The sequence below is a fragment of the Glycine max genome, chromosome 12 (genome assembly GCF_000004515.6).
Source record: "Glycine max cultivar Williams 82 chromosome 12, Glycine_max_v4.0, whole genome shotgun sequence".
NCBI classification, from domain to species: domain Eukaryota; kingdom Viridiplantae; phylum Streptophyta; class Magnoliopsida; order Fabales; family Fabaceae; genus Glycine; species Glycine max.
The window spans coordinates 12,674,564-12,685,726 of NC_038248.2; the positions used below are offsets into that span (position 1 = coordinate 12,674,564).

General features: G+C 37.5%; 1 pseudogene; it reads left to right on the plus strand.

Moving 5' to 3' along the window:
* The first annotated feature begins 1,505 nt into the window (after window positions 1–1,505).
* On the plus strand, window positions 1,506–3,010 carry LOC100779204 (probable O-methyltransferase 3; annotated as a pseudogene).
* The last annotated feature ends 8,153 nt before the right edge of the window (window positions 3,011–11,163 follow it).

The following is an 11,163-nucleotide window of genomic DNA, read 5'->3' on the forward strand; positions in this document are numbered from 1 at the left end:
ATTATTTTCTTAAACTCAACAAGAGCTTTAACATGAGCTTGCCATATTTTTTAAAATTATTAATTGTAGAGAAAATAACTCTTAATTTGATAGTATAAATTCGTATATAATATCAAATTTAAAAATAATGTCAATAATGGGACCTTAGTTTTGTTTTTAATTGGGTATGCATGATTTTTTTTTTGTCAAAACTTGGATGTTTGCATTCATAATGTTATTCATATAGTGGTTGGTGGTGATGCTATTTTTATTAAGGTTTGGATAACACTATTCGACCCATTTACTTTCCTATTTAGAGCTTGTTTGTAACTAGACTACTAGAGTGGTAATTTCATGAATAATGGGAGTGCTATGGTAGTGATTTATTCAGCTTGTTTTGGTTGTATACAGTGTACACTGAATTAAGAAGCTCAAAGCTTTATTTATAAATCAATTCTCTTGTTATACTGCATACTGAAATCGGAATAAATTTCCATAGAATAGGTGCACTGATTAAATCCTTGGAAAAGTTTCCATCATTTAAATTGATCTTTACATGCTATGTTATGCTATTTTATTGGTTTTTAGGTTGAAGAAAAGGTCAGATTGTCAATAATTGTCCATTACAAAAGTTGTGAGGTGCTATTGAAAGAAATTTAGTTTTTATTGTGATTTATTTTAGATGGACACTTTAGAGTACTCATTTAAAAGAACCTGCTATGTTAAAATTTGTTTTCTAGTGAATAGTTTTTTTACTGAATTAAAACCTATTGTTTATAATCATTATGGAGAATGCTTAAAGCTGGAATAAAAAATTATTATATATCTCATTTATTATTATTGTAAATTGTAAATAGCTCTTTAATTTAATTTGTATATATTTATAAATTTTTAATTATATTTAAATAAAGATAAAATAATTTTAGGTTTATATTTTACTTTTAATATATTATAAACAATAGTTTTGTTTTCAAATAGAAATATTATATTTAAAAATAATTAATTTATAAATAATAAATCTCAATTTCTAAGACGGTACGATTTCTCACAAAACCGTCTTATAATCCTCTAATTTTTTAAATTTTTTTTAAAAAATAACACACATTACAAGACAATTTTTTAGAGAATCGTCTTAAAAAACCTACTTTTTAAGAGGATTTTAAAAAAAAATCGTCTTAAAATCATAAAAAAATTATTTTTTTTTAAAAAAGAAGACATTATAAGATAGTTTTTTTGAGAATCATCTTAAAAAATCTATTTTTCTTAGAATTTTCTTTTTTTTTTAATTTTTTTAAGAAATACATTTTAAGACGATTTTTCAAAAAATTATTTTAGAAATTAGACCTTCTAAGACAATTTAAGAATCGTTTTGAAAAGTCTTAACTTTTCATGACTTCAAAGACCGTTGAAAATCATCATAAAAAAATCTCTCAAAATCATCGTGAAAAGCAATTTTTTTTAGTATTGTATATGGTGTGATTTTGCTAATCACAGAATCTAGCAGCTATAGGCTAAGGTAGCAAAATATGGATTTTGACGATATTGAAGACCATTCTGCCAAACTATTTCGAGCTCAAACCCACATATTTAATCAAACTTTCGTTTTCATAAACTCTATGTCCCTTAAATGTGCAATTGATCTGTGCATACCTGATGCCATACACAAGTATGGCCAACCCATGTCACTCTCACAACTCATTGCTTCACTTTCAATTCACCCTTCTAAGACTTGCTTCATTTCCCGCTTGATGCAAATTTTGACCCATTCCGGTTTCTTCTCTCAACACAATGCCACAGAAAATGAGCAAGAAGTGAGTTATGTGCTAACTGATGAATCTAAAGTACTCCTTAAGGACCATCCCTTTAGTATGATTTCTTTGCCACAAGTCATACTTGATCCAATTTTGGTGAATCTATGGTTTCAATTCTCTATTTGGTTCACAAATGAAGACCCTACCTACACTGTTTCACACACAAAATGGGGTGACATTTTGGGATTGTGCTAGTCGTGAGCCCAAACTCAATCACCTTTTCAATGATGCCATGACTAACGACTCTCGATTGATTTCTAGTGTAGTGATTGAGAAGTGCAAGGGAGTGTTCAATGGATTAGAGTCTTTGGTTGATGTTGGGGGAGGAACGGGGACTATAGCTAAGGCCATTGCCAAGTCATTTCCGCATTTGAAGTGCATTGTATTTGATCTCCCACGTGTTGTTGATGGCTTGCAAGGAACAGAGGACATAGAATATGTTCAAGGGGACATGTTTGAAGCAATTCCTTCTTTTGATTCCATTATGTTGAAGGTAAATATTATCTAAATATTAATTATCTTCATACTACACCTTTAGCACAACATCATGTTTTGATTGTATACAAGATTATATATATAATTAGGGTGTAAGTTGCTCGATAATTTGACATGTGACTAATATATATATATATATATATATATATATATATATATATATATATATATATATATAAATAAAGTGAATAACTATAAATTGATGGTTAGGATTAAAAGTTATTAATAATAACATTATTATTTAAAAAAAGTCATAACTTTATGATTTTTTTTATGACTTTATCTTATAGCTAAGATTTACTTTTCTCTCACTCTCTCGCGACTTTGTGTGACTCATTCTACATAATAGTTTGATTTGTAAAATAAAGATCTATTTTGTTTATTATGGCCTTCTACAATTGAAATTTACCATACAAAATGTTGTTTTTACTAAATAGCAATTGAATATTTAATCTCATTGTAATTTGAGTGACATGTAGACTATAATGCATAACTGGAACGATGAGGAATGCTTGAAAATCCTGAAGATATGTAAGGAGGCAATCGCAAGCAAAGATAAAGAAAATGTGATTATCATAGATGTGGTGATAGGAAACGAGAAGGGAGACAGTGAATTGGATCATACAAAGCTCTTCTATGATATGGAGATGATGGTGTTAGCCATTGGAAAAGAGAGAAATGAGAAAGACAAGGCTAAGTTGTTTTTCTCTGCAGGTTTCAATTGATAGTTGTAATTCAGAATATTAGGAGTAAGTTTGATTGGTTTGTTGAGTTTGTTAAGTGTACTTAGGCTGTATAAATGGCCTGTGGGTGTAATCCAATTTATATATATTCAATTCCATCTCATTCTAAATATACCCTTCTCTGGCTTTTTCCTTTTTTTTCTCTCTAACAGATTTGGTATCAAGAGCCATATGCTCTAGGGATTGAGTGGGGAGAAAAGTAGTGGGTCTTTGAGTAAAAAATCCGAGTGTGGGTGTGAACCGGGGAAGAGGTGTGAGAGATTCAAACACTGTGAGGATCCTTCAGGTGTGAAATAGCTGAGAGTTGTGAGATTGTGAGTGAAGCAATCTTTAAGGTGTTGATTCTCAAGCTGTGGTAGATTTCAGATCTTGCGAAATATTCTTGGATTCTTGGTGATTGCTGGAAGAGCTTGAGTGTGGATCGATCAAGAAAGCATCATGAATGGTCATGTACCTGGAAATTTACCAGTTCTTGATGGGAAAAACTAGTCCAAATGGAATGTGCAGATGAAAACCCTATTTGGTTTTCAGGATGGGTATGAGGTTATTCATAATGGAATTGAAGAACCTACAGCCAGCACACCAGATGCCCAAAGACAAGCTTTGAAGGATTTAAAGAAGAAAGACTGTAAGACACTCTTTTTCTTGCATCAATGTGTTGACTCTGCACATTTTGAGAAGATTGTTGCTCCCCTAACTTCGAAGGAGGCGTGGGATATTCTTGCAAAGGCTTCTTCTGGCAATGACATGTTGAAAAAGGTAAAGCTAAACACCTTGAAGAGACAGTATGAGCTCCTCCAGATGGAAGACAATGAGAGGATCTGTGATTATTTCACAAGATTACTCATAACGGTGAACCAAATGCAAGAATGTGGTGAAAAGTTTAAAGATCAAGATTTGGTAGAGAAAGTGATGAGAACTTTAACCCCTCGATTTGATGGGAGAGTTGCTGTAATTGAGGAGGCCAGGGACTTATTTGAAATGAAAATCGAGCAGCTACAAGCCTCTCTAGAGGAACATGAGTTGATGATGAATGAGAGGAGCCCAATAAAATTGCAAGATCAAGCCTTATATGCTTCGAAATAGAAGCAAGGGGAAAAGAATACGAAGTGGAGAGGAAATGCTAAGAGATATAGCAACAAGCATGAAGGAAAGAATCCTTCATTTGAAGGCAAGAATGATCAGACTGACTTTGCTCTGGATCACTCAGTGCCATATGGAAGAAAAGGAGAATTTGGTTCAAGTAATAAGGCTGGAAAAGGAAGGTTTGACAAGAGCAAGATCTGATGCTACAATTGTCAAGGTTGGGGTCACTTTGCAAATGAATGTGGAAGTGCATATGTAAGAGAAAAGAAGAATAAATACAACAAAAATGAGGCTCATATGGCAAAAGCAAAGCAACAAAATGAAAGTGAAAGTGGTTTAGATGTGGAAGCAGTTGTATTGATGACAAGTATCTGCAATTTTAGCAGCAATGGAGATTCAAAAACATGGTATTTGGACACTGGGTGTTCAAATCACATGACTTGTAATCTGAATTGGCTAGTGAATCTTGATGAAAGTAGGAAATTCACTATAAAGTTTGCAGATCACAGCACTGTTAGGAGCATGGGAATTGGGAATGTTGCTTTCAGAAGGAATGATGGAATTCTAGCAATAATAGAATAAGTGATGTATGTGCCAAATATGAGGTGTAATCTAATGCTCAACTTCTTGAGAAAGGTTTCTCAACATCCTTAAAGAATAAGTTTCCGGATTTGCTAGACCCAGGTGATGTAAGAGTGTTCAAAGTCCCATTGTCTAGGAATATAACCTTTCAAGTGAATATGAATAATGCTGATGTGCAGTGTCTAGCATCAACTGCCAATGAAGATGGGAGTTGGCTTTGGCATTCTAGACTTGGGCATTTGAATTTTAAGGGACTGAATCAACTCCAGTCACAGAAGCTAGTTGAAGGCTTGCCCAGGATCAGAGTTCCTAACAAAATTTGTGAGAGATGTTGGACAAGTAAGCAACCTAGGAACTCCTTCAAATCTGAATCACCTGCTAGAGCAATTGAAGTGCTAGGAGTTGTACACTCTGATGTATGTAGCCCACTGGAAGTGCCTCCAATGGGAGGTAACAAATATTTTGTAACCTTCATTGATGAGTTTAGTAGGATGATGTGGTTGTACCTAATCAAAGCCAAAAGTGAAGTGCTTTTTGTATTCAAAGAGTTTAAAGTGTTGAGTGAAAAACAAAGTGGAAAATCAATCAAAATCATTAGAACAGATGGTGGAGGAGAGTATACATCAAATGATTTCGAACATTTCTGTATCCAGCATGGCATAATTCATGAAATTACTTCTCCCTATGCTCCTCAGCACAATGGTTTGGCTGAGAGGAGGAATGTGACATCCTGGAAATTTCTACCCGGAATTTTTGTAAACGGTGCATTTTGAATGGCTATATATGTATATGAGTATTATTCAATGTATGTGTATGTGTATATATATTCCTGGTGGAAGTAGGTATTTTGGGGGAAAAGATACGCGGGTTAGGCTAATTAAGGAAGAGAAATCCATAGCTGGATGGTTATAGGTTAATTCTCAATTAATTAGTCTAGAAATCATCGCTTTGCGTGCAACTTAAAATTTAACAAAACCAACCTCTAAACCACGCTCGGGGTTTCATTCTGAGCGTTTTGATATATATATTACCTACCTTCGAAAACTGGCCCCGACGGGTGCAGAGAAACGCGAGGGACTGGAACCAGAGAAACGGCACGCAAACCGAGGTAGGATTTTAGCATTTCAAAGGTCAGATTTTTCTCTTCTTCTTGTGACTGTGCATGAGTCACATCAAGAGAAAAAAGGTGGGCCCTTTTTGTTCCCCTCAAATGGAGACATGTGGCATAGCTTAAAATAAAATAATAGGAAAAGAGAAAACCTTTTTTAAAACCAAAAAGCAACACTCTCTCTCCTCACTTAGCCCCAAAATTTCAGAATCTCTCTCCCTCTCTCTCACGCAGCCTTCTTCTTCTTTTCTCTCATCCACCATTGTTGCCCAACAAAGCTCCAACCTTTGGTCACCATTTCTGCTCCAAATCGCGAAAGGAAGGCATTTTCGGAGTCGTGAAGCGCATCTCTACGTGTGGGACTTCGAAATTTCAGGTTTGGGTAGACTTCTTTCCCACTTGATTTTCGTGGGTATGGGGCTTTGGGAGATATGATGGGCAGTTTTGCTTGGTTAGTGCTTTGTGATAGTTATTTGTGAAGAGATTTGACAAAAGCATGTTAAACTTGTTATGTTTGAGTGAGTTAAGCTTACCCATTCAGTTTTAGGGTTTTTATGATGATGCTTTTAATGTTGGTGTGCTGAAATTGCTTATGGAAAACTGTTAGAGATGAAGGGTAGGGTTAACCTAGGGTTAGAAAGTGAGAATATGGTGTTATGAGTGGAAAAAAAGAGTGAGTTCTTGAGAGTTGGAAGGCCAAATCTGGATTTAGTGGTATTTGGAGGTTAAAGTGAGTTAATCCTAATTTGAAATGTCATTTAGGACTTATGAGAAAGCTTGGGCTGTGCAAGAGAGAAAAACAAATGACCGAAGTGAACAAAGAGCCATTTCTAGGGTAAAATTGGGTGTTGAGGAGTCAAATGTTGATTCGGTGGAATTTTAGGTGTAAATCCAGTTTGAGCAAGTTTAAATTGATGTTATAGACTTGCGTGCGGTGAGAGTTTGCTCCAAATTTACCTCATTCTCAATTTCACTTCTCAAACCTTGAAAATCCATTAAATTAAGGGGTTTTGGATACCTAGATTTTGAGTTGCTTTGGTCTGAAGCTTGTCCTTGGTTTAGACCTGATTGGTACATGATTTGGGACTCGTAGGATTCAATTCGGGCAAAATTGGATGAGGGACAGAGTGGTTTTCGAAATCTGCACTTTATGCAGAATTTTGCTGTTGAAATGTGCAGCAGAATTTTGTATAAGTGCAGAAAAATGCTTGAGTATGGCTGGTTGTGAAAAGGGTAGTACATATGGGGTTATGGACATTTCCTAGCAGATCCCAATGGTCAAAATGTAGACTTGTGTACTAGAGACTTCCAGTAATATTTTCGAGTCGATCCGACGGTTAACGAATTGGAACGAAGGAAATGTTACTGGGGTATTTGTATGTGAAAAGCTGTGATTTTGAGTTGTGTTTTGGGTAGAGTTTTCTGCCTTTGCCTTGTTTTGCTTGGTTTTGTTAGTCCATGATGATTGGATGTGGAATTACCTGGATTTTGTGGAAGCTTGGGAGGATTGATGGGGACCCGGCGTTGAGAGGAACGAGGATAAGGGCTATGTGGGAGTACGTGAGCTCAGTTGGAGGTGGGCAACATGGGATGGTGGGTTTGTACGTCATTTGTGGATGTGGAGAACTTGTTTTGCACCATCGCCCGACCTCCACCTGGTACCACATGTGATGGGTACCCCATAATCCTACAAGCTTGAAATGAGGAAGTGTAGAAGGGTGAAACTTCCTGCTTTTATTCGTTAACCACAGAGTGGTACATGGAGATATGTCGCGGGGGTCAGGAGACCTTGGGGACATCAGGTGGGGTGCTATTGCCCAAAACCAAGCTTGACCAATCCCGACCCAACCCGGGCATAGTCAGTCAGTGAAAACCTGTGATGTACCTAAGCAGGCGAGCTCCTGGCAATCAACAGATAAAAGGAACAAAGACCACAATGCGAGGAGGCTTGTGTGGTGGCTGGCCAGCTGTGAACTTTGATTGATATATGGGATATGGCCTCTGGTAATCGATTACCAAGGGTGGGTAATCGACTACAAGGCTTAAAAGTGAAGACAGGAAGCTAAGATGGTCTTTGGTAATCGATTACCAAGGGAGTGTAATCGATTACCAGGCTTAAAAACGAGATCAGGAAGTTTAAAGGGTTTCTGGTAATCGATTACCAAGGGGTGTAATCGATTACCAGGCTTAGAAATGAAGGCAACATGTTGTGGAGGCCTCTGGTAATCGATTACACAGAGGAACAAGCCACTGGTAATCGATTACCAGTTATGTGTAATCGATTACACAGTGCATTTTTGCAGGTTTCATGTCCTGAGGCTGTGTAATTTGAGTTTGGCCTTTGGTAATCGATTACCAAGGCTATGTAATCGATTACCAGAGATGAAAAGCCTTGAGATATCCCTTTTACTTGCATGTAGTGGTTATGAGACGCTTTCTGTTGCCACTTAGTTCGATATCGCGTGAAAGAGTCTACCCCTTTCTTTTATTTCTTGTAGATCGCGATGGCGGCGCAACTAATCCATGATCGAGTGGAGATGGAGTGCCTAGAGGGAGCTTGGGAGACCCTCGAAGGCAACGCGAGGTGCCTATTTTGGGGCACGATTCGATTCACGGCTACATCATTGGTGCATCCAGATGAACCCGCGCGCACGCTTCAGCGCACTGTGGAGTGGATACTACCCACGCTACACCATACCGTCTAGTGGAGCCAGTCCAAGTGATCGAGGTGACGTCATCCGAGGAAGACCCTGAGGAGGATCCTGAGGAGCTACCTCCTGAGCCTGCTGTGGATGCTCTTGACTTTCTAGAGGGTGATGAGGACCCACTCCTGAGGTGGATTCTCCCGAGGACGTCATGTCGGCATCTGAGGCAGACTCTACGGAGGATAGTGGCCCTGGAGAGATGGCGATCAGTGGAGGCTCTTCATCATAGTAGACAGCTCATTGGACTAGTTTTATATACTTTTGAGGGTGGTTGTATCTAGGACTGACTGTTAGGTTTACTCTTTTGTTTTTGTATGGGTAGACCTATTGTATAGGAATTTGATGATTGTATACATGTGGCTGAAGCCACTACTGTGGACACCTTTGCTCTGGATGACACTATGTATTTTGCAAAACTCCCATATTTTGGACAGCTTTAAATGATGAATGTACTTATGTTTAATCTTGTTATTTGAAAAGAAAGCACTAGCAAACTTTATTTGCAAAAGATTTTATCGACCGTATTTTATTTTATTACTTTCACGTGACGACCTAAAGTAATGGTTGGCATACCTTTCCTTTTGAAAAAGCAAATATTTAGAGGTTATGAGTGATCAGAAAAAAATGACTCCGAATAGAGTTGTGAACTGGTCATTCAGGACTCTATAGTGATGATTTTCCTTCTGAACTTAATTATTGTGAAATGAAAAAGAAAAAGAAGAAAAAAAAAATCACTATGGTTTTTGTTATTTAAATCATTACTATTAAACCAGTCATTATTTTGGGGACGCCACAAGGAACAGGACAGTAATGAATATGGCAAGGTGTATGTTGAAGGAGAAGCACCTGCCATCAGATTTCTGGGGAGAAGCAATGTCCGCTGCAGCATATATTTTGAACAAGTGTCCTACAAAGAAGCTAAAGGATAGAGTGCCTGAAGAAGTATGGACACAAAGGAAGCCAACAATGAAGCATTTTAGGGTGTTTGGGTCTTTGTGCTTCAAGCATGTGTCTGATGAGAAGAGGAAAAAACTTCATGACAAGAGTGTACCTATGATACTGGTTGGATATCACCCAACTCGTGCCTACAGGTTGCTCAAATCACTAACCCACAAGATCTTCATAAGCAGAGATATGGTAATTGATGAAGATGGCTCTTGGGATTGGAAGAAGAAATCCACAATTATCACTCTGGTTGGAGACGAGAATAATGAGGTTGAATTCAGTGAAGAAATTGGAATAGAAGTGGAGCATGAGAGGTTTGCAGTTGTGCATCTGAAACCACAAAGAAATAGGCACCTGCCTTTGAAGTTTAAATAGTATCATGTAGACTTGCCTAGCATCCTTGGGCAAGCTACAGTGACAGAAGATGAAGAAAAGGTAGAAGCAAAGAGGAATGCAAGTGAGTTTGTGCATTTTTCTTTTTTGGCAGATGTTGAACCAATTGATGACAAAGATGCACTGCAACAAGAACATTGGAAGGCTGCAATGGAAGAGGAGTTGAGAGTAATTGAAAGAAATCAGATATGGGAACTTGTTGACTTGCCTCCAAACAAGTCTCCCATTGATGTGAAGTGGGTATTCAAGGTGAAATTAAAGCCCGATGGAGTTGTTGCCAAGCATAAAGCAAGGCTAGTTTCAAGAGGATTCCTCCAAAGAGCTGGTCTGGATTATTCAGAAGTGTTTGCTCCAGTAGCTAGGCTAGAAACCATAAGGTTGGTAATAGCTCTAGCCCACAATAGAGATTGACCCTTATACTAGCTTGATGTAAAGTCAGCTTTCCTAAATGGTACCTTGGAAGAGGAGGTGTTTGTGAAACAACCTCCTGGATTTAAGATTAAGGGTAAAGAAGATAAAGTGTTCAGATTATACAAGACATTGTATGGCCTAAAGCAAGCTCCAGGGGCCTAAAACAAGAGAATAGATTCTTTTCTTGTAAAACAAAGCTTCCGCAAGTGTGAAAAGGAATATGGAATATATGTAAATAAGAGTGACAAAGATGATATGATAATTCTGTGTTTGTATGTTGATGATCTATTGATCACAGGAAGCAATTAGTTGGCTATAGAGAGATTTAAGAAGAGTTTGAAGCTTGAATTCGAGATGACAAATCTGGGATTTCTGTCATATTTCCTGGGAATTGATTTCAAGGAAGCAAAGGGATTGTTGATCATGCACCAACAAAAGTATGCTACTAATCTACTCAAGAGATTCAAGATGATAAGCTGCAATCCAACATCCACTCCAGTCGAACCAGGTTTGAGATTAGTGAAGGATGAGTCAGAAAAATCAGTGGACAGTACACTATTCAAGGAGGTGGTAGGGTCATTGAGATATCTCTGCAATACAAGACCAGACATCTCATTTCCAGTGGGTCTGATTAGCAGATTTTCAGACAATCCTAAAGCCTCTCATTGGGCTGCTGTCAAGAGAATTCTGAGATACCTCAGAGGCACACTCAGCTACGGTATTCTGTTTTCCAAGGAGATTGATCAAGTTGCTCTCATAGACCAGGTTTGAGTTTTAGAATTGATGGGCTTCTCAGATTCAAATTGGTGTGGAGACAAGGTGGAAAGGAAGAGCACTACAGGTTATCTTTTCAAGTTTCTGGATACACCAATAAGTTGGTGTTCAAAGAAACAACCAGTAGTAGC